Below are 23834 nucleotides of genomic sequence, written 5' to 3'. Positions count from 1 at the left end.
GCAAAGGACTTAAATATAGCTATATTAGAACAAATTAGACTAAAATATGTATTTTTGAACCGATGTCTACCAATGTCAAAAGACTTCGTCTCTAAATTTCCAATAAAAATGCGATCGGTACTATTTCCACGTATTTACGGATACAGACAGAAGGTCGCACATAGCTTAATCGAATCAAGGAATGATTCTGAAATAATCTTTAAAGTGCTACGAAAAAATTTGCTAAGTTATAATACCTGACCCTCCGGCGGGTCCCTAGGGACCTTTTTAATTGATGTTTAAAAATTTAAAAAAATGCGTTTCAAGGTCCTTGTGGGAACCAGAGTTTATAAATTATACGCACAATTATAGAAATAAAATAGACAAAAAATATGTAATTTTTTTTTGTAATTTGTTAGATAAGCATACTGAAAATTTTATGTACTAATAATTTTTTATTTGCTTTTTTTTCCAGGTACGTTTTTCGATGATACAATCGTACGCCATGTAAGCTATTCTAAATATCATTATGCTAAAATTGAAGAGTTTTGTGTTTGCCAATCATGCAAAAATAACAAAAAATAAATCGAAATGTGGTGTGTCTAGATATATTAATTTTTGCCTGATTTAGGCAGTTAGTAAGCAGAGATTGTATTTTTTCGCTCAAAAAACGTTTTCTTTGTTTAAATTATATTACAACAATTGCCTTAAAGTTATACTACATTTTTTTTATTTAATTGCTATAAAGCACCACAGTGCATAGAGCATATGTTGCCCTTACCACATGAAAGAAAAGTCACCACCATTAAACAGCTTGAAAATACCACGTTGATTTTGCAACCGGTTTAAATGTATGGTTTTATTCATGCAAACTTGCCCCATTCATGGTCTGACTGCTGGCCTGACTTCAGTGGCAACAATGTGGCAAAGCAATGAAATGAACACCAAGGTAGAAGTGAGAGACAAAGAGAGAGAGAGAAATGCAAAAAAGGAGAAAAACAAAAACACAGATCAACAACTCCTTTCTTTAACGGTGCAGCAGCACCATCAGATTAAATGGCATTACCGGTTTTATTGGAATGAAAAGTGCGAACGAGCCCTTGAGATTTTACTTTCATTTCTTTGTGAGCGTTCGGTCGGTTTGTGCTCCAGTTTTAGCAAAGTTCGTTGCTATTGAAAAATACTCTTGAAGGGGCACTCACTGATGACGTACCATCATAAGGCAGGCAGGCAGGCAGGCAAGCAGTAGCAAGCACTACAGGCCAACATGGTCTTTTTCCTTTCAATTGGCAAATTGTGGCCAGCATTGTCTTGTCTGGTTGGCTCAACGGAGTTTTGTTAAAGGCAATGAAAAGTAAAAGTCAAGCAAAAAAAGAAATAAAAACACCAAAACGGGGGAGAACTTGTATGCTCTGTTAATGGCCTTTACTGGGAAGTTGCACCACCAACACCACCATAATTAACACGTCTGAAATATGCATTGTTTTCCCAATGTGGGGTTTCGCATTAACAGAAACAGCAAAAAAACAAACCAACGCATTAACGGGGATTAATACTCTTTTATATGTGGGATTTGTTATCCACACATTTTGAATCTTAAACATTTAATTGCAAGTTTAATTGTTTAATTTTTTAATTGAGCGTCGTAATTTTCACTTTTAGTGTTCGGTTTTGTATGTGCATATAATCATCATCAATTTTGTGAAACTTTAGATGAATTGAACTAAACACTTAATTTGAGATATGATATAAAAATCAAATTTAAAACGTTAAAAATGGGAATATACTTATATGGGTAGAAAAATACCCAAGAAAAGAGCTGTCTTAGAAACATTCTAGCTCGAGTTAGAAAACAAAGGTATCTCAATGAAATTTTGATTGGCGTAAATGGGACAAATGAAATAACTAAGAAAAAACATAGGTATAAGGTCATATTTGGTGGAAAAATTGGCTTATTGAAAGTCGGCAATGTATTAAAGCTCAATAAAAAAAAAAAAAAAACTATAGCGATAAGCCTACTTTTGACGCTAGGTGGGATTTTATGCCAAAGTCATTAATATTCACTTTTCTTCGCTAAATGATCATAAAATATAAAGAAAATGATTTTTTGTTTTAAAAATATAGTGGCTATGGAAATAAGAATTAAAAAAAATGGAAAGACAAAAAAAATTTTAATTTTTTTTAAAACTTAAAAAAATTAAAAAAAAATAAATTGTAAAGAAAATGTTTTTTTTAAGAACATAGAGGCTAAGGAAAACAAGTAAGAAGGCGTTAAGTTCGGCCGGGCCGAACTTTGGATACCCACCACCTCGGGTATATATGTGAACCACATTTCGTCAAAATCCAGTGAAAAATGCATACCTTATGCCACATAGCAGCTCTATAGATATCATCCGATTTAGACCAAATGCTTATAAGTACAAGTCATTGTTCAACCGAGAGATCGGTCTATATGGCAGCTATTTCTAAATCTGGACCGATCTGAGCCAAATTGAAGACAAATATCGAAGGGCCCAACACAAGTCATTGTTCCAAATTTCGGCGACATCGGACAATAAATGCGCTTTTTATGGGCCCAAAACCTTAAATCGAGAGATCGGTCTATATGGCAGCTATATCCAAATCTGAACCGATCAGGGCCAAATAGAAGAAGGATGTCGAAGGGCCTAAGGCAACTCACTGTCCTAAATTTCAGCAAAATCGGATAATAAATGTGTCTTTTATGGGCCTAAGACCATAAATCGGAGGATCGGTCTATATGGCAGCTATATCCAAATTTGGACCGATCTGGGCCAAATTGACGAAGGATGTTGAAGGGCTCAACGCAACTCACTGTCCCAAATTTCAGCAAAATCGGATAATAAATGTGGCTTTTATGGGCCTAAGACCATAAATCGGAGGATCGGTCTATATGGCAGCTATATCCAAATTTGGACCGATCTGGGCCAAATTGACGAAGGATGTCGAAGGACTCAACGCAACTCACTCTCCGAAATTTTAGCAAAATCGGATAATAAATGTGGCTTTTATGGGCCTAAGACCGTAAATCGGAGGATCGGTGTATATGGCAGCTATATCCAAATTTGCACCGATCTGAGCCAAATTGACGATGGATATCGAAGGGCTCAACGCAACTCACTGTCCCAAATTTCAGCGAAATCGGATTATAAATGTGGCTTTTATGGGCTTAAGACCATAAATTGGAGGATCGGTCTATATGGCAGCTATATCCAAATCTGGACCGATCTGGGCCAAATTGACGAAGAATGTTGAAGGGCCTAACACAACTCACTGTGTCAATTTTCATCCAAATCGGTTATAAAATGTGGCTTTTATGGGCCTAAGACCCTAAATCTGAGGATCGGTCTATATGGCAGCTGTATCCAAATCTGGACCGATCTGAGCCAAATTGACGAAAGATGTCGAGGGGCCTAACACAACTCACCGTCCCAAATTTCAGCAAAATCGGATAATAAATGTGGCTTTTATGGGCCTAAGACCCCAAATCGGCGGATCGGTCTATATGGGGGCTATATCAAGATATAGTCCGATATAGCCCATCTTCGAACTTAACCTGCTTATGGACAAAAAAAGAACCTGTGCAAAATTTCAGCTCAATATCTCTATTTTTAAAGGCTGTAGCGTGATTTCAACAGACAGACGGACAGACGGACAGACGGACGGACATGTCTAGATCGTCTTAGATTTTCACGCTGATCAAGAATATATATACTTTATAGGGTCGGAAATGGATATTTCGATGTGTTGCAAACGGAATGACAAAATGAATATACCCCCATCCTTCGGTGGTGGGTATAAAAATATACATTTTTTAACTTTTTTTAAAAAGAACTTTTTTAAAAGAAAAAGAAGAAAATTATTTTCTTTTTTTTAAATACCGCGGCTAAGAAAATAAAGACATTTTTTAAAAATTTTTAAACCTTATTTCCTCAGCCACTATATTTATACAACAAAGAAACAAAGGGGGAAATGAAAAGAATTTTGTTTTTTTTTTAAAGGTAAAAAATTTAAATACAGGAAAAATTTTTTTCTTAGCCACTATGTTTTTAAAATATAAAAAAAATCATTTTCTTTATATTTCAATTTTTGTTTTTATTTTTTAAAAATTTTTAATCTCTATTTAAAAAGAAGACCATTTAGCGAAGAAAGTGGAAAATGGTAAAAATATAGTAGCTAAGAAAATATGATTAAAAAAAGTTTAAAAAAATTTAAAAAAAAATTAAAAATTTAAAAAAAAATTAAAAAATTTCAAGAAAATTTCTTTTTGTTTTCTTTTTGTTTTATAAAACAAAAAATCATTTTATTTAAATGTTATGATCATTTACATAAAATATAAAGAAATGTTTTTTTTGTCGTAAAAACATAGTAGCTAAGGAAATAAAAATATTTTTTTTTAATTTTTTAACATTAAATTTAAAGATTTTTTTTGTTAAAACATAGTGGCTAAGAAAATAAAAAGAATTTTTTTAAATTTTACTTCCTTAGCCACTATATTTTTACAACAAAGCAACAAAGGAGAAAATAAAAAGAATTTAGTTTTTTGTTATTTTGTTCAAAATATTTAAAATTTTTTAATTTAAACAATTTAAAAAAGAAATTTCCTTACCCACAATGTTTTTAAAAGAAACAAAAAATAGAGCAGCAGATTGATGAGGCTGTGGATGAACACCCATTTTCCGCAGGCCACAACGAGATAAACAAAGACACTCGAACCTATTGATAGAGGGTCGGGTCAAGAGTTCGTCATGATTGACATTATGGTCAGAGAGGCAATAAAAATATTCTCGTTTGGGGGCCGGTTGGCCGTCATATTCACAACATGCCCTAAAGGGGTGTCAAGAAGAAAGGATAGTAATGGCATTTATACACATGGCAAGTTATGCGACGCCAAAGACTGACAGCAGGCCCATACGCTTTACGTCATTTCCAAGTTTTTTTGCATACTAGGATCATTTTAATTTTTTGAAATTTTCGTTTGTTCCCTTTTCGAGACGAGCTCAATGATCGGGGATTTTTCTGCAATAGAAAAGGAAAGCCAGAGATCACAAAACACACCAACCAACCACTATGGGACGCGTTTCGTCTTTGATTAGAAGACTTTTCAACCTTATTGGGTGTGAAGGCTTCAAGGGCCGTACGTTGGTATGTTGTATTTAGAGGCGAAAATGCCTCTACGATGCAAGCACCACATTAACCACGCTCGACAACCCTGTCTAGTAGCTGTACTTTTCCCAATGCATGTGTTTGCGTGTAATGACAGATTTTTTGTTTGCGACAATTACACTACTCCCATGACCTACACATGATTCGGTGCATCTGTTGGAAGTTGTATTGATGGCTTCGAACGCTAGACAACGGCAACGGCTCTTCGTGTGCGCTGCTCCGTGTGCCCAGGTTCGAAGCACGGCCGGGCTCTTCCGAATGTTTTCATTTTCATTTCTACTAAAAATTGTGGATGGTATAATGAACACCAGAGTAAAACCTTGGATACCAAAAGAGTTGCTCAAGTATAGACAGCAACTATATGTTAAAGAAAGGTCAGTGGCCCTGCATAAATGGAAATTTACCCATTAACATTTCATTAAGGAACATGGGCAAATTTCTCACACATCAATGAGTGCTGCCCGATTCAAGTTTAAGCTCAATGATAAGGAGCCTCCTTTTTATAGACGAGTCCGAACGGCGTACCGCAATGGGACACTTTGGGAGAAGGTTTACATGGCATGGCATGCCACCAGCATAAGGAGGCGACAACCACCGCTGAAATTTTTTCCTGAACCCAGGCGACATAGGGGGTCATACTAACCTCTGCGCCACGTTGGCCTCCTTTAAGGAATACATATGTGAAAAAGCTCAGAGTTCCTCACATAGACTTTTCGAGATTTCTTTATAGAATTTGTAAAGCGTATAACAAACCAAAGATTAGCCGAATTTCCGCAGGTATGTGGTGAGGTTAAGGCCTCATTCTCCTTTTCTACAGTCTTATTTTACCTAATCTATTTATATTTTTATTTTGTTTCATTTCGTATTGTTATTACTTTATTTTATTTTATTTTATTTATTTTATACTACGTTTTCGTTCCAGACTTTGGAATGCGGCAATCGTAAAATTTTATTCCTAGAAATTTAGTTTACTTCAAAGATTGTTTTTTTTCTTCCACACTTCATAAGTTTGATAATTTTAATGATTAGTCTGTCAAACAGAAGACATGCATCATTACGTATTCCCAAAATGAATGTTAATGAATAACCATATATTTGACAATTAGTCTGGCGATCATTATCACTTGGACCAACAAATGAAAGTTGGAAAAAGAAGAAAAAGAAAACCATTAAAATACTTGCTAATTGAAATAGTTTTGTGATAGGGTGAAATGGAAAGTGAATAACTCATTTAAGATATGGACAGACGTCTTAAAAAATTGCATGCTTACCTTTATTTACAACGCAAAATATGAATGTCCATATTCACAAAACTTATAGTAGTGTTAAAGAAGGCTTATTTGACAGATTTCCTTTATAGAACTCTCAAATCAACCTACTATAAAACTGCTTTAAGTTTTGTGAATGCCGCTGTAAGAGTTAGAAGAAAAAATTGGTATTTAATAAGAAAAAAAATTAAATTTAAAGAAAAGAATTGTTTTTGAATAAACTCTGAATAGAAACAAGATTTTTTAGACAATATTCTCAAAATTCGGTTTAGGCTTGTATTGGATTAATTTAGGCAATTTTGTTTGTTAAAATATCACAAAAATGAGAAAATAAGTCATCTATGAATAAACTTTGATTAGAAGCATGATTGTTTTAGACAATAACCTCAAAATCGGATCTAGCGTTGTCTTGGATTAAGTTAGGTTAGGTTTAAGTGGCAGTCTGCCATTAGACTTACATAGAGGCTTTCGTCCATTGTGATACCACATGAACAGAAGAAGGAAGATGCCTTCTAGTATCTTCCGTTGAATCATCCAGATCGCTTTAAAAAGCCCAACAACTTGCAAACGTTCACATTCGCTAAATCAGACAGATTCTCAAAGAAATGAGAACCTAAAGTGGAACTCCTTCTGACTGCTAGTGCGGGACACACACTCAGAAGGTGTTCCATAGTCTCTTCTTCATCAATGTCCTCACAACTACCGCAAAAGTCGTTGCTGGCAACCTTTAGTCTGTCAGCAGTTTTCCGATTAGACAGTGACCTGTCATGACGGACACAATGACCGAGACGTCTGTTCTAGCCAAAGAGAGCAAAGCAGTAGACCTCTTCAAGTCAAGATTAGACCATTTCGGAATGCCCACAGCCCCCTCTTTGTGACCATCTATCATTTGTTGTCCTTCGGGCCTAGTCCTGAAAACTTAGCATACATGTTGCTAGAGGCATACCCACAGACTCCAGCATCCCTGGAAAGTGTAGGGTAGTTCCTACTCTCGCAAGCTCGTCCGCTTAAGAGTTCCCTGGGATCTCTCTGTGGCCCGGCACACAGAACAGTTTGAACTGTTCAGCCATTTCGTTAAGAGAACTGCGACAGTCGAGGCCGGTTTTTGTGTTCAGAAATACGATCTCCAGGGATTTAATGGCTGTCTGAGAAGATATTTATGCCAATCGTCGTAATGACATTAGCCATTCCCCCACTTCCTTAATTGCAAGGATCTCCGCTTGATACACACTGCAGTGATCGGGTAACCTCTTCGATATGACCAGTTCTAGATCTTTCGAGTACACCCAAAGCCCACCTGGTCGTTTAGTTTGGAACCATCCGTATAGAAGTCTATGTAACTTCTGTTACCAGGAATATCGTAGTTCCAATCGGTTCTATCAGGAATAGAGGTACAGTACTTTTTATCAAAACGCGGCTCAGGTAGGGTATAATCCACACTGCCTGGAACATTAGACATTGTATCAAGAATAACACAGTATCCGTAGTCGCCACATGACCAATGAGAAAGCTCCCTTAACCTCACGGCAGTGGTCGTTGCAATTTGGGTAGCCACAATGGCCTGGATAGCATTAAATTCAGTGCATCAGATGGTGTCGTCTTCAGTGCGGCTGTGATGCACAAACAAGCCATCCTTTGGATCCGGTTAAGGATTGAACATTAGGCGGACTTTTGAAGCGCCGTCCACCAGACCACAACACCATATAGCATTATAGGTCTGACTACTGCAGTATATACCCAATGCATGACACGCGGTCTATGCCCCCAACTTTGCCAATGGCTGTCTTGCAGCTGTATAAGGCAAGAGTTGCCTTTCTTGCCCTTTCCAAAAAGTCGGATTTGAAGTTTAATTTGCTGTCCAGCAAAACACCCAATTATTTTACGCTTTCTGCAAATGGAACATTCTCTCCACCCAAGGAGATAGGTTCCACTGCAGGCAACTTGTATCTCCTGCTGAAGAGAACTACTTCTGTTTTGCACGGCCCACTTTGCTGTTGCACGAAGAGCTTCCTGAAGTATATCTTTTAGAGTGCTGGGAAACTTTTCCCTATCCGCAATTGCCACGTCATCAGCATACGCGACCACTTTTTCAACTTTTTCTTCCAGAGACAATAATATATTGTTAATGGCTACATTCCCAAGTAGTGAAGACAGTACACCTCCTAGAGGTGTTCCTCTGCTGATTCATCTGTAAGATCTACAGATGCCAAGTCTGGCGTTATACATCTTTTATTGGGTAAGTTATTAATAAACTTTCTTACGGAAGAGTTGATGCCTAGAAACTCCAACTCCTTCATGATTGACGTCGGTTTTAAATTATTAAAAGCACCTTCAATGTCAAGAAATGCTACCATTGTATATTCCTTGACAGCGAGAGAACCCTCTATGTAGCCGACTAGGTCGTGAAGGGCTGTTTCAGTGGATTTGGCTTTACTATATGCATGCTGCTGCCGCGACAGGCGATCTCCAGGAATCTTTGCCCTAAGATATGTCTCTATGAACCTCTCAATAGTCTTCAGCATAAAGCATGACAGACTAATAGGACGAAAATCGTTCGCCTTCGCGTGGTAGGGTTTTCCAGCTTTAGGAATGAAAATGACCTTCGTGTCCCTCCATCCCACAGGTATATATGACATTCTGATACAAGCAGAATATATCTCCCTATGCCAGGGAACCAGTCTATCAGACATAGCTTGTAATTCAACCGGTGAAACATCATCAGGGCCTGGCGACTCAAAGGATTCGAAACTTCTTATAGCCCAAAGGAATTTCGGCTCAGAAAGAATTTCCTTAATAACCACTGACGAATGCATTCCAGTGACAACCTCTTCTGGCTCCACGTTGTCCGTTGAAGAATTTCCCGGGAAATGTGTATCAACGAGTAGTTCTTGTGTTTCCTCACTAGACATTGTCCATATATTTTCTGACTTCTGAATATACCCCACCGTAATAGGTCTCGAGGACAGAATTTTCCTTACACTAGAGGCCTCAGTTGTATCCTCGACGGAGCTGCAGAATTCTACCCAGGACTTGTTCTGAGCCTTTCTCAGCTCGGCCTTATTGTCTTGGATTACTGTAGGCAATATTGTTTGTCTTAATGTCACAAAAATTAGAAAATAAGTCATCTAGTTCATCCCGCTAAAAACTTATACAGGCTGTTTAACTTGGCCAACCTTTTGGACATTTTCATTTTAGCAGTCTGTTCATATTTGTGTGAAATCTCTCATTACTGCATAGTGTATAGGCTCGCAGCGAAATGAGCATGCACATCCACCAATGCTACTCCGGGAATGTGCAGACATTTAGGTCCATGCGCTTCTCTCTTTCTCGTCATTTTATCTAGAGTCTACAATTTTCCTCCCCTACACTATCGTTCATCTCAACAATGCAAATTGCACATGCCTTGCCTTTTTCTCGTCTTTTGACCTATAATTTAGGTCTACAGTTTTTTGGGCTACGAGTGAACTTGCCTTCGTTATTTTAAAGTTGAATTGAAATGTCGCTTTAATTTTTTTTCGTTTTTTTTTTTTTTGTTATAAAAATTAAGTTTGTTTCTTAAGTCTTTTGACATTTAAATTTTAGCAGTCTATTCATATTTGCGGAAAAACGGAAAGGTTCCACCAGAGAGCACTATGAAATCTCTCATAACTGCATTGTGTATAGGCTCGCACTGAAATGGGCAAGCACATCCACCAATGCTATTCCAGGAATGTGCAGACTTTCAGGTCCACCCGCCTGTCTCTTTCTCGTCATTTGATCTAGAGTCTACATTTTTCCTCCCCTATCTATCTATCGTTCATCTCAACAATGCTCCCCCGGGCAATTGCACATGACTTGCCTTTTTCGCCTCGTCTTTTGACCTATGATCTAAGTCTAGAGTTTTCTATGCTTAAACGGGCCTACGAGTGAACACACCTTCGTTATTTTCATCTTTATGACAAATTGAATTGAAATGTCATTTTAATTTATTTTTTGTTATAAAAATCCAGTTCGTTTCTTAAGTCTTTTGTTTGCATTGCCCTAACTTGCGAAACAATTTCCTTTAACTTTGACACATAAGTTTGTTGCTTAAGTCTTTTGTTTAAGAAATGCCACTTATTATCATTGTTTGCTTGATTTAAGCTTTCGATACATTTTTTTTCTGTTTCACATGCCCACTTATTTGTAGGCCTGAAAACTAGAGCAAAGAAAATTAATTGTTAAATGTATTTTACATAATTCTCAAGCTCATCACTATGTGCGGTTGCTAATGCCAGTGTATATATAACAAAAAAAAAAAGAAAATCCCAACATCTGTTTTTGGTTAGTCAGTTAGTAAGTCTTGTTGAGTTTTTTCTCTCTCTCTCTCTCCCTGTCTTTGGCTTTTACGTTTGTAAAAGCAATAAAGTTTGAAGTGCAATGAAAACTTGCCACAAAAACCAACAAAAAAAGAAGATGATGGTGATGGTATTTTCAAGACAGGCTTTTGGTGGCACTTCATTTGAAAGTTGTTTTTAGTGTCATCCACACTGAGGACGAAACTTAAAATTGAAACATTGTGGCGCTTAAAGTCAGTTGTTTGGCAATAAACACACTGACTTGGTTTAATTAGCCCCACTAAAAAGTCAAGCATAGTGCATAAAATTGGAAATTTGCAACACACCATTTAACATGTGTTCACAATTATTTAATAAATATTTCTCCAGTAGCAATATGACCAAACAAAAACAAGCCAAATGCCTCAGATTATGGGGAATCTATAAAAGTCAAGACTCCCGCCGTTATTGTTTATTTATGGCAATTTTAAACGCCGTTATGGTCGTTATTGCAAAAAAAAAAACCAAGTGGAGAAAAACAAATCAATGATGATTATTTCAATTTAAATTCCAATTTCACTTTCACATGCTACAGCTAGAGCGGGCCAGCAAGCAGCACATGTTTTAAATTTAACTAGCTCAACTGTTTGAGGCGTTCGCGGTTTTGTTTGTTGTTGTTGTTGTGCCTTGGTACACACCACACCAACACTAAAAATTACTCCAAAGGCAAAACGCGTGCTTGAGCGCTCTATAACACAAAAGTCGTTTTTGTTTTTGCTTATTGTGGTGATGCTGTGAAGCCAAAAGTGAAAAATATCATCACAAAAAAATGGTATAGCATCATCCAGATTGGCCCGCGGTGTCACTGGGTAGGCAGGCGACCAACCTGTATGAATCGCTTTTTGGCCCCCGTCCTGTCTCAACAATTTATGGATTACATGCCTGCATAAAACCAAAAAACTTGAGGCAATGCACCGCTAACAATGTTTATATGGTTGTTAGTTTTGATGTTAATGCTTAATTACTTTTACAAGCAAAAAGCACTTAGAGTAACAACACCAAAAGCAACAAAGAAAATAGACCCCGTTAAAAAATGCGTTATTCATTTGATGACAATCTGCATAATAATTTTTTAAAACGCCCCTAACTTAAGTTAACATAAATAACCTTTATTCCGCCCGGTCTTTTCACCTTTTTGCTAAAAAAAAAGTTTTAAACCCGCAACCTGCATTCATGTACATTCCAGCAGAAGAATGGACCTGGGCCCATATGGATGCTTGGGTTAGGTTAGGTTGAAAAGAGGGTGCAGATATTAATCCACTCCATGCCACTATGGACATACACCTAAGCCATTAATCGGCTTGTTGTGCGCTCTTAATACCTAAAGAAAAGTAACCTCGAAAAAGAAATTCCGTGGTACTTACAAACCCCTTAATTGTTTTCCATGCCACTCCCTTAAGCTGGTCCATGTTTGGTATAGTGCCGGTATCTGTTAGACACGAAAGCCGGGCAATGACAAAGGAAATGCTCCCACATCTCATCATCTTCCCCGCATGCCCTACACATGCTATCACTTGCCGCACCGATTTTTCATAAGTGAGCTCGTATGTCCTGTCAAGATACCAATAGCTTTACCGACCTCCTTCTTACTTCCTTTCAGTAAAAGCCTCGTCTTCTCAAGATCTGGATCCCCCCATAGGATTTTCGGCGTCCTACCGACCGTTTCGCTGTTCCCCAGTGTTGCATGAGCATTCGTCGCCCACTCCCTTAACTTGGACTGCGGCGACCCGCAAGACTTCGGGTTAACCAAGTTTATTGACGGCAGTTCTCTAGCCTTCACCACCAAATCATCTGCCCTTTCATTCCCCCTTATTCCGTTATGGCCCGGCAACCAAGCGATGCGGATTTTACCATCCTCAGCGAAGGCGTTTATCTCCTTCTTACACTGCAAAACTGTTTGTGACCTCACCGTACTGGTTGTTACTGTCCGTAAAGATGTTCACACTCGACATTCTCGCGTCAGCACCACACCACTTCATACATTCCGTGATCGCCCGGATCTCCGCCTGCATGACCGTATTATGGTCAGGCAGTCTAAAACAAATCTTAGTCCCTGGGTTCTCAATGTAGACGCCCAGGCCCACTCTGTCCTTTAGCTTTGACCCATCCGTGTAACAAAATCTTCCACATGGCAATATTAGGGTTTCGTCAATCGAAGATTGTGCCCTACCAGCAGTGTCTCGCACTCGACCTCAAGGTTCATCTCAGGTATCCGATCGGAAACCTCTTCCCTTCTTTTCAGGTTTCCTATCGTCGCCTCGATTATACCGCCATGGTGTGAGTTGCTCCCATCCTCAATCCATTCTCCCATAGCCGCAGTGTCTGCCTAACACTTAATCTGTATGTCAGTGGAGCAAATATCTAGAATAGTCTCCAGTGCCCTAGTGGACGTGGTCCTGATCGATCCGCCTATGCCAAGACATGTTCTCTGAACCTGTTGCTCTTTTTCTCCATAGCAGCCCACCAAACTACTGAGGCGTAAATAAGTATTGGCCTAATCACGTTCCTGTAGAGCCAGTGGACTATGCTCGGATTCAGTGCCAAACATCTGTGAACCTTCTCAGTACGCTCCTGAATATGACACTTCCAATTCAGTTTCCTGTCCAAGATCACACCTAAGTATTTGACCTTGTCAGATATCAAAACCGTCTAATTGAGGAATGTGGTGCGTTAAATTGGCCCACCTTCGTCACGAACAAGCATATTTCAGTCCTCTCTGGGTTAACATTGAGACCTCTGGATCTAGCCCAGTCGTATGCCATATGCAAGACCCTTTCGGCCCTTCTGCACAAGGGTTACCTTGTACGTTTTTAGGGACACGTACTACTTACGTTCTTCGTTATTGAACATAAAATGTTAAAAAGAGAATGGCCTTTAATTTTAATGATGTATGACATGGGCAAATAGCTTTAGCCGCTTCAAAGATATGGGTCGCCGAAGTACCTAAAGTCGCCAAATTACACAAAAAATTGAGATTTTCAAAACTTTGAGGCCCCAGCAGGACGTGTTAGCATTTCCAATTGTGCCAAAATGAGGGAAACTTAAAATCTATCTAGCGAAAAAGAAAAAAATTAAAACCTCCCTAATCCACACTGTGCATTGTTTGCTTAGATTAAGTTTGTGTCTTAAGTCTTTTGATTTTGCTATGGCAACCATAAGAAATGAATCACATTTTCCATTTATTTTCCTTTTTAATCTATTTAATGTCTTCTAGAATTATCTTTTCTCATCATTCTTATTATGAATACGCAAATCCAAATTGGCATTTAATTCGTTTTATTTTTCCCTATTTATCGAGAAGATAGCGTTTGTTTCTTAAGTCTTTTGATTTTATAATGCCAAATGTAGGAAAAAAAACCCATTTATTTCTTTGCATTTCGGAACGTCCAGTGAATTTTGCAAGAGCTTTGTACAATCAAATGAGAATTTTCATACTGGCACATCATTTTTCCAATTTTTCTCTAGACATCTTTTTTTTGTTTTAGTTATTCATTAGTAGTAAGTATATACTCATTAGTTAACTATTGGGTTGCCCAAAAAGTAATTGCGGATTTTTCATATAGTCGGCGTTGACAAATTTTTTCACAGCTTGTGACTCTGTAATTGCATTCTTTCTTCTGTCAGTTATCAGCTGTGACTTTTAGCTTGCTTTAGAAAAAAAAGTGTAAAAAAAGTATATTTGATTAAAGTTCATTTTAAGTTTTATTAAAAATGCATTTACTTTCTTTTAAAAAATCCGCAATTACTTTTTGGGCAACCCAATATATACAAAAACAAAATAAAACGCATTGTTTGCTTTCAAAGCCAAAAAAGTCCAATCTATGTGTGAAATACCAGTTCACACTGGTGGCACACACTAACCTAAACGAACCAAGTCGAAACCCTTTTTACATTTCCCACTTCAAAGAGCAAAATAAAAAACTTTCACTTGAACCACAGAGAGCGAGAAAAAAAAACACAAAACGACAACATCTTGTTTAAACAATAAGTAAAAAAAAACCCGCAATAAAAACATAAGCCAACACAAACAAACTCACACACCAACAAATATTGAAACTTTAAGAAGCCCCCCTTTTAAAGCAGACAGACAGCACAAAGCCAGTTGTTGTGTCGATTGTAGTTTTCCCTCCCCAACCTGGGATAAGAGGCAACAACTTCGCAATGTGCCTTTGTAAGCAGCATAGCCATGTTGTGAAGTGGGAATACCTTAATGCTGCCGTCGCCGTTGTGCTCAGGGAATAATGAAAGAGGCAACAACAACTACAGCAATAGTTTGTTAAGTATTTTCAAGCAGACAATTCTTCAAGAAACGAAAGACAACAACAACAATAGCAGCAATATTTTTCGTTGTGATTACGTAAAGGTCGATTGAGCAAAATGAGTTGAATGCTTGCCACACAACTTCCGTCGTTAAGTGCTTGGAAGTTATTGTGCAAAAATGAAGGAAAAAAAATCACAAAATATATAAAAACTACCACCAGCCCAGCCAATGGATTTTTGTTTTCAACAAAAATAACATGATTTTATTTTTGTTGACTTGATTTTTATTTTTTTTTTACATTAAAGGCCATTACAAAACTGAAAGTCTTTTCTTTAGTTTTTTAATATACTCAAACAAAACAATGGTTATTGTGTGTATGTTCGTATGGTGGCGAAATATTTATTTCACCTTTTGGTCTGACTATCTGCCATTGTTTTTAACCTTTCACATACAATAAATACAATTTTGGCTAAACGTTTGAGGCGGCGCATACAGCAAATACCAAAATACACTTGCAACTCTAAGAGTTTTGCAACATGTTTTCTGTATGTATTTCGAATCTTTGGTTTGGTTTGTAGTGAAATTTTTAACAATTATGAGACTTAATTGCACATTAACGAAATGGCAACGATTGATGCGTGTTTCCAGCCATAATGGGTTAATGTGGAATGTGGTATTTTAATGAGATATTGTTAGATTAGCATTGTTGTTAGCATAAAGAAGAAACACACAAAAACAAAAATGATACCCAATTCATCATCGAAATCTAGGTAATCTCGCTGATAATAGAGACATTTCACCTAATTTTAGGAATAGAATAGGAATTTTACTTTTATTGTAGGTCATCTAAATGTTAAAAACTTACTTGTTTTTGTAGCGTTATTTTCATTAGTTAAATTAATTTGCGAAAGTTTTCTCATTTCGCCTAATTGTTTATGTGTGCCTCTTTGGTGTTTGGTCATTGTAATTTTGTAAAAAAAAATATTTTACACTGATTTCTTTGAATTTTAACTTTTTACGGAGATTGGATTTTATTTTACCCTCCACCAAGAATGCAAATTTGCCAATGAATATTTCATTAAGGAATAGGGGCACACTTCTCACATATCAATGAGTGCTTTTCTATTCAAGGTAATCGTTAGGTCGTAGTCCAATATTCGTTGGGGAGAAGTTGCTACTTGGCATAGTACCTGATAAACATCGACAGCATTAGGAGGGCATAGCCGCCGATGACAATTCGATTTACGGGGGTTGCTTTGGGGGTGGGGCGGCCCCTCAAACACTTGACCCCACAAATCGATACCAGATTCATTTTCTGCTCTCAAATACCTTTCATTTGAGTCCCATACTGTAGTGATTGGTCTATATGTACTTTTGGGGGCTTTTAAGGGTAGGCTGGCTCTTCAAGGCACCCCATACACCACAAATGTGGATGTGAAGTTTCTATACCCTTCACCATAGGATGGGAGTATACTAACTCCCTTATTCTGTTATTAACTATTCGAAATATTCGTCCATAAAGTGTATATATTCCTGATCGTCAAGACATTTCAATCGATCTAGCCATGTCCGTCCGTCTGTCGAAAGCACACTTACTTTCGAAGGAGTAAAGATAACACTTCAAAATTATGTGGGCCAATCTAGACTTGAAGAGGTCTACTGCTTTGCCGTAGCTGCCTAGAACATATGCCATTTCGTATGTCATAACAGGTCACTGTTTGTTCGGTAAACATGCTGACAGACTGAAGGTTGCAAATAACGACATCCCTAAAAGCTGTGAGGACGTCGAGGAAGGGGAGACTATGTGTATGTATCCCGTACTGATAGTCAGAAGCAGATTTTTCAAAATGCCCATTTGAGGGGCGGCCCCCTACATACTTGGACCCAATTTTCAATATCAAATTCGTATTCTACTGCCGAATACTTTTCTTTTAAGTCCCATATTGTCCCAATTGGTCCTCTTTAATTTTTTGACAAGGAGGAGGGTTCGACCCTCTCCTTCCATCCGAACCAACCTACATAATCCGTGAAAATTTCAATAAAATCGGTTCTGCGGTTTTTGAGTCAAAATGAATTTACAAACCACAAACACAAATTGTTATTATACATACATAGGTATAGATGAAAATGATGTGCCCTCAATTGTGTTTAATGATTTAGGCAAAGTTTTGGGCCCCTTTATCCAAATAAGAAAAAAATCATATTCCAGCAAGTTCGTTTCTTAAGTCTTTCGTTTAAAAAATTCAAATCATGCTGCCAAAATCAATGAATTACTTGTATATGCCAATAGCCAAGTATTCCCCATAAATTAAATAAGAAAGTAAAAACGTGACCCAAACAAACAAAAAACCTTGCAAATATGGTCTGCATTAAAACCAAATACCATGAATTTCATCACAGCCAGAAAAAAATGATTCCCGCCGGCCGGCTAGCATCATATATATTCAAAACACACAAAACTAACACTTACCTTTTCAACCTAAATACTGTGGCTTTTGTGCTGCCCCAGACAGCGAGAACTTTTTTTTTGAGTGAGTAAATGATTGATAAGAGAGAACATATGAATGAATGAAATCACTAACCAGACATAATATGAGTAGATAGCAATCATGTTTATGTTTAGCTAACAAGGCCACTTAAAAATAAAACCCAACTCAAAGCAGCAACGGTAATAGCTGGCAATAGCACACCAAGAATACTATTCTCACAGAGAATAGTCAAAGGGGGGGAACAATAAACGTTGACGTCGTCGTCGCAGTCTCTATAAGCAAGCTAACGGCCAAGAATAAGTGTGAGATCTCTGCAAAACTAAACACGTGAATAAATTGGCTTAAGGCTCTGCGGCAACAGCGACGCCACGACGCTTTAAGAAGTTTCTGCCCTAGCGAATGCCACAGAGCTGAGAAAACTATTGAAAAGGGAAAAAAGCCAAGAATAATGTTTACGTTTTGTTGTTGCTGGCTGATCTTTTCGGTTTTACTTCTGTGGGTTAATAGCACACTGCTTATTCAATTGCATTAACACATGGTCGAACGGCAATAAGTAACGCACTTGATCATCATCACAATTGAGCTGATTATGAAGTTGCCTATGATTAAGAAAACGATAAGGCGGCTGCAAAACGAGTAATGAAGAGCGAGAATCGTGTTTTGGTTTTTATACATGTGACTTTGGTCAGAGAGTCACATCTTGTTTGAAGATCAAGCGGAGATAATATCTAAGACAAGAGCCCATCAGATGCACAAGAGAGAGAGAGAGAGACTAACACGCAAGAGCACACAAGAGAAATCCACAACTGAAAGATATTGAGATATTTTATGGCTTATGAGTATGAATTTAGAAAACTGTCAAGTTAACAGCTTTCTTTTAGCCACGCTTCATAAACCAGCTAACAACATTCACTTGCAGTCAAGACTTGTTTGAAGCATCAACGGAAAGTTTAAATAAACGGTGCTGGAAAAGAAATAAATGTGGCAAGAAATAGTGAAATTTTAATCTAAGTAACCAACAAAAAAATCAATCTTAGCAAAAAAAAAAAAAAATTAAAAAGAAAAAGAAAAACCACCGTCCATAGAAAAAGAAAATACTTGAAAAGCCCAGGAATATTGAGGTGTTATGGCTGTTATTTGGAGTTAGCCCAAAGAAATTGTTAAAAGGTGTTTTGGTTATTAAAAAACAATAAATCTACAAAAATATTTAAAGAGAAACCTTAATAGTATAGACCACAGAAAAATTTAACTTGTAATGGTCATTGTAATGCAACAACAAAGAGAAAAATAACGGAAAAATTGTAAAATCGTGTAAAGCAAATGACCCGACACACACTCAATTTAGCTTTAAACAAATAAAAAGTTAACAAATAATTAGAAGTTAATCAAATTAAATAAGAAATAATTGAAAATTAAAACAAACATCAATTGGAAACAAACACAAAATTTAAACATAATATAAATAAAAATTAAGCAAAACTAAAAAAATAAACAAAAAATAACTTAAAAACAAGAAATATAATAATTTAAAAAAGTTAATAGTGCATTATTTTCTTAATTATAAAATTATTCTTTTATTGCGTAATAAATAAAATTGTGTAAATTATTAATAAATTAGAATATTATTTAATTAATACATTAAAAGTAGTGCTAACTTGAACTATATATATACACAAATATAGGGGTCATTCTCCAAGCTGTTGATAAACAATTTAACAATTCCACAAAAATACCGCTATAAAATCATTTGCCGAAACCTCATCCGTGAATTTGCGAAGACATTAAGTGTGTTCGTTTCTTAAGTCTTTTTATTTGCCTCTCTAGTTACACTCTTTTGAAAGTTCGTTGCTTAAGTCTTTGGTTCAAATTTGACAAAAACATAACTTCTAAGCAAAATAAAAATGCTTAGCGAGAGCATTTTCAGTCAAATTTGTCACGTTTAAAGACGATTTTGTTAGAACAAATTTTTGCAGCAAAAATTATTATTGTTTGTGATATCCAGTATAAAGTGAGCAAGAGAGACGGTATAACGATTGATAAAGGGACCTGCTTAGCCTTATCTGTGTGAATTTAGAATGCATGCTTATTAAAACTGAAAACAAAATTTTTCATCTTAGTGAACTCAGAACGAGGAGAAATAGAAAAGAATATACTGTTCTTCATAATGTAGAATTGCCCAACTACCGATATCGTGATTTTTGTGATGTGAAACTAAGTAATTATCTAGAAATATGAAATACTCTGCGCATAATTTGGATAATAAAGGGTGATAAGAAAACTGGGTTTTCGAGTTTTCATGTTGAAAAAAAATAATTCATTTGTTTTAGAGAACCCAAAAGTGTCCGATGATGAACTTCTTAAACAAGAGGTCGAAACGCGTCACACTGTGGTTGGTGTTGTGGTATCTTCTGGCACCACTTTTCCATTGCAAAAAATTATTCGATCATTAAGCTGGTCTCGAAAGAGAAATAAAATGAAAATTCTATGTTGTTCTTAAAAACAAAATCAAAAAAATGCACAATAAAAAAATGGGAAATGTTGCAATTTTTGCACAATAAACCTTTAATGAAATTTTAGAGAAATAATTTCTTAGAAATTTCATTGAAATTTTGCCTTTAGAAATTTCATAGAATTTTTGTCTTTAAGGAAAATTTCATAGAAATTTTATCTTAAGGGAAAATTTCACAGAAATTTTGTCTTTAGGCAAAATTTCATAGAAATTTTTTGTTTAGGGAAAATTTCATAGACATATTTTCTTTAGGGAAAATTACATAGAAATTTTGGGCTTAGGAAAATTTCATAAAAATTTTGTCAGTCTATATGGCAGCTATATCTAAATATAGATGGATGGTCCGATGACAAGAAGCTTAAGTAACTCATGGTTTCAAATGTCAGCGAAATCGGGTAATAAATGCAGCTTTTATGGGTTTCAGACCCTAAATCGGCAGATTGTGGTATATTGCACCTATTTCTGAATATAGTCCGATCTGAATCATATTTGAGTCGGGAGGGTTAAACCATCTCACTGTTCCAAATTTCAGCGAAATCGGATAATAATTGCGGCTTTTATGGGCTTAAGACCCTTTATCTGCAGATCGGTCTATATGGGAGCTACATCTAAATATTGTCCGATTTGAACCATATTTGAATCGCATATCGGGAAGCTTAAAACAACTTTTTTTTTGCTTAAATTTTAGCGAAATTGGATAACAATAGCGTCTCTTATGGGGTAAAGACCCTCAATCAGCAGGGCAGCTGTATGTAAATATTGTCCGATCTAAACCATATTTATGTTGGATATCTGGAGGATTTTTTAAAGGGGGTTATTTAAAATTTCTTCGAAATGGGATAATAATTGCGACTTTTATGGGCTTAGGACCCTTAATCAGCAGATCGGTCTATATGACAGCTATATCTAAATATGGTCTGATCTGAACCATATTTGAGTCGGATGTCTGGAGGCTTGAAACAGCTCACTGTTTCTAATTTTATCCAAATCGGATAATAAATGCGCTTGTTACGGGCTTAGGACTTTAAAGCAGCGTATCGGTCTTTATGGCAGCTATACGTAAATATGGTCCGATATGGGCCATATTCGGTTTCAAATACAACTTTCTGTTTAAAACGGAATGACTAAATGAATAGTCATTACCATTAGTTAAAATAGTTTATTTAATTTTTCCATATCTAAAGGGGGAGCGGACCCTTACCGTAAATTGGAAAAAACGACAGATCTCTCAAATGGGTAGTGGGATTCTAGCGAAATTTCTAAAAACAAAAAAATTAGTATCCAAATTTGGGGTTGGATACCTGGGGGGACTTCCCATCCTCAAAAACCCGCAAATGGGTTATATAGACCAACCATGGCAATATGGGACTCAAATGAAAGGTATTTGGGAAATGAAAACGAATCTGATATCAAATTTTGGCTAAGGTTGGGGAGTCACCTCAAAAACCCCCCATACCGGATATATTTACCGACCATGGTATATGGGGCTTAAATAAAAGGTATTTGGGAGTAGGACATGAATCTGAGATCCTTTTTCGGAATAAAGTTTCTGGTGGACCGTTTGAACCTCTTAACACACCACGAAAAGGACATATTAAGCGACAATGAGAATATTGAGCTTAAATGAAAGGTATTGGGGAGTAGATTACGAATTTGACATTGGCATTAGTGGCGAAGTGACAGTTTCTTTTCAATCCCTAAAACCCCGCCAAACAGAACACAATTGACGGTATTACAGCGTGAAAGAAGGCAAAGTCCGCCTATGACCCTGAATGTGGTGAAGCTGTGGTTATCCCCGGTAGCTGAGTTGGTATCGTGCTCAAATTACCAGAGCTGATTCGTGGGTTCGATTCCCACCAGGACCTGGTCTGTCGCCATTGTGGTATCACAATGGACTAACATTGTCTAAGTGAGTCTTTTTGGAAATAGACTGCCACTCTTTCCTTACCTCCTATCCCCACTGGAAGGTTATCTTATGAGGTACTATGCAATGATTAAAAGCCATGTAAAAATATCTGCCAAGGAGATGTCGTCTTGGGCCACACCGTTTGGAATCGGCTTTAAAAATGAAGTCCCTTATCTTCGAGCCTAAAACTTTAATCGGACAGCATTCATTGATATGTGAGTATTTTGACCCTGTTCCTTAATGGAATGTTCGTGGGCAAATTTGAATTTGGAGATATTTGCCTAGGTCAACCCACATGTCTGCATAGTTTTTGGGGTGGGCGTCCATTTGTCCTTTTGGAGATTTTTTTGAGAGTGTGGTGACCTTAAACCCTTGGTTCATAATTAGAGATGTGTGACTTCATAATTAGAGACGTAAGCATTTCCGCCTATGACGCTGAACGCCTGGGTTCGAATCCTGGCGAAAAGATACTATGCCATGCCAAGAAGTCATGTAATAACTTCTCCCCAAAGAGAGATCAACCTACGGCACGCCGTTCAGACTTGAATCGAACAGAATATTTTGATATATGAGAAGTTTGCCCCAGTTCTTTAATAGAATGTTCGTGGGCGAATTTGCAAAAATTACTCTACTCCCAAAGGCTTTTCATTTGAGTGTGATATTGGACGGTTAGAGAATTCGTGTTGCACGATTACTATCAGATTCGTAGTTTACTCTCTGAGACCTTTCATGTGAGACCCATATTGATCCGATGGACATACATGTCTGCTTGGGGGTAGGGTGTCCCCAAAAAGAATTGGTCTAAAGTATTAATATCAGATTCGTAGTCTACTTCTCAATATTTTCAATTAATATATAGTCTTACATATCAGTTTGAGAGTTCCGGCGTTCTCTCAAATTATTTGACCCTAAATTTTGTTTATCAGATTCGTGTTTTGGTTTGTGTTATAACAGTGCGACCAAAATACCCAAGAATAGAGCTGTCTTAGAAAAATTCTAGCTCGAGCTAGGCAAGAGGTATTCTAATGAAATTTGGATTAGCCTAAAATAGACGAATGAAACTTGTTTAAAAAAATATTTACCGTCATATGAGGGGAAAAATTGGCTTGCTGAAATTCGACAGTTTTTTTTAAAAGCGTGCTTAGTTCGGCCAAATCTTATAAATCCTTCACCATGGATCGTATTTGTCAAGTTCTTTTGCCGATATCTCCTTATAGACAAACAAAGAATAATAGATACGAATTGCTATGCTTTTTCAGCTATACCAAATTATGAACCCATTGGGGCCACACTTAATTTGGCTGTTGGAGACAAAAGTGAAATTCATTGTGTAAAATTTCAGCCAAATCGGATAAGAATTGCGCTCTTAAGTGGCTTAAGAAATAAAATTGGGAGACCTGGTTATATGGGGGCTATATGAGGTTATGGACCAATTCAAGTCATATTTAACATGCAAGAAGTTGTTGTGCAAAATTTTAGCCAAATATGACAAGAATTACTCCCTCTAAAGGCTCATGAAGTATAATCGGGAGTTCGGTTTATATTGGAGCTATATATGGTTGTGAGCCGATTTGGGTCATAAAACCAAAACACTTCACGCAAAAAATCAGCCAAATCGGATAATAATTGTGCCCTTTAAAGGCTCACGAGTCAAGATCCGAGTTCGGATTATATGGGAGCTACTATATCAGGTTATGAGTCCAAACTTTGCCCAGTAGTTAGAAGTTCGAACAAAACATTTCATCCAATATTTCAGCAAAGTCGTATAGTACTTGCGCCCTCTAGCGGCTCAAGAAGTCAAAAGCCGAAATCGGTTTATATGGGAGCTATATCAGGTTGTGAACCGATTTGAGCCATGCTTGGCACAGCTATTTGTGGTCAAA

The 23834-nt window shown here is 37.0% G+C and overlaps 1 protein-coding gene across 3 annotated transcripts in view; it reads left to right on the top strand.

Moving 5' to 3' along the window:
- The window catches only part of LOC106090910 (cuticlin-4), a 64965-nt gene that overhangs the window by 25210 nt on the left and 15921 nt on the right, over window positions 1-23834 (top strand). Inside the window, exon 1 of one of the 3 annotated variants that reach the window (XM_059360362.1) lies at window positions 18626-18703. The exons of the other annotated variants lie outside the window; for them this stretch is intronic. The gene's annotated coding sequence lies outside the window, so the exon portion shown is untranslated. Of the gene's footprint in view, window positions 1-18625; window positions 18704-23834 lie in introns of those variants that run through there. 3 annotated transcript variants of the gene reach the window in all.

Source organism: Stomoxys calcitrans, chromosome 1 (assembly GCF_963082655.1).
Source record: "Stomoxys calcitrans chromosome 1, idStoCalc2.1, whole genome shotgun sequence".
NCBI lineage: Eukaryota > Metazoa > Arthropoda > Insecta > Diptera > Muscidae > Stomoxys > Stomoxys calcitrans.
The sequence above is the reverse complement of the archived record's forward strand: the minus strand, read 5'-3'. Positions and strand labels throughout refer to the sequence as shown.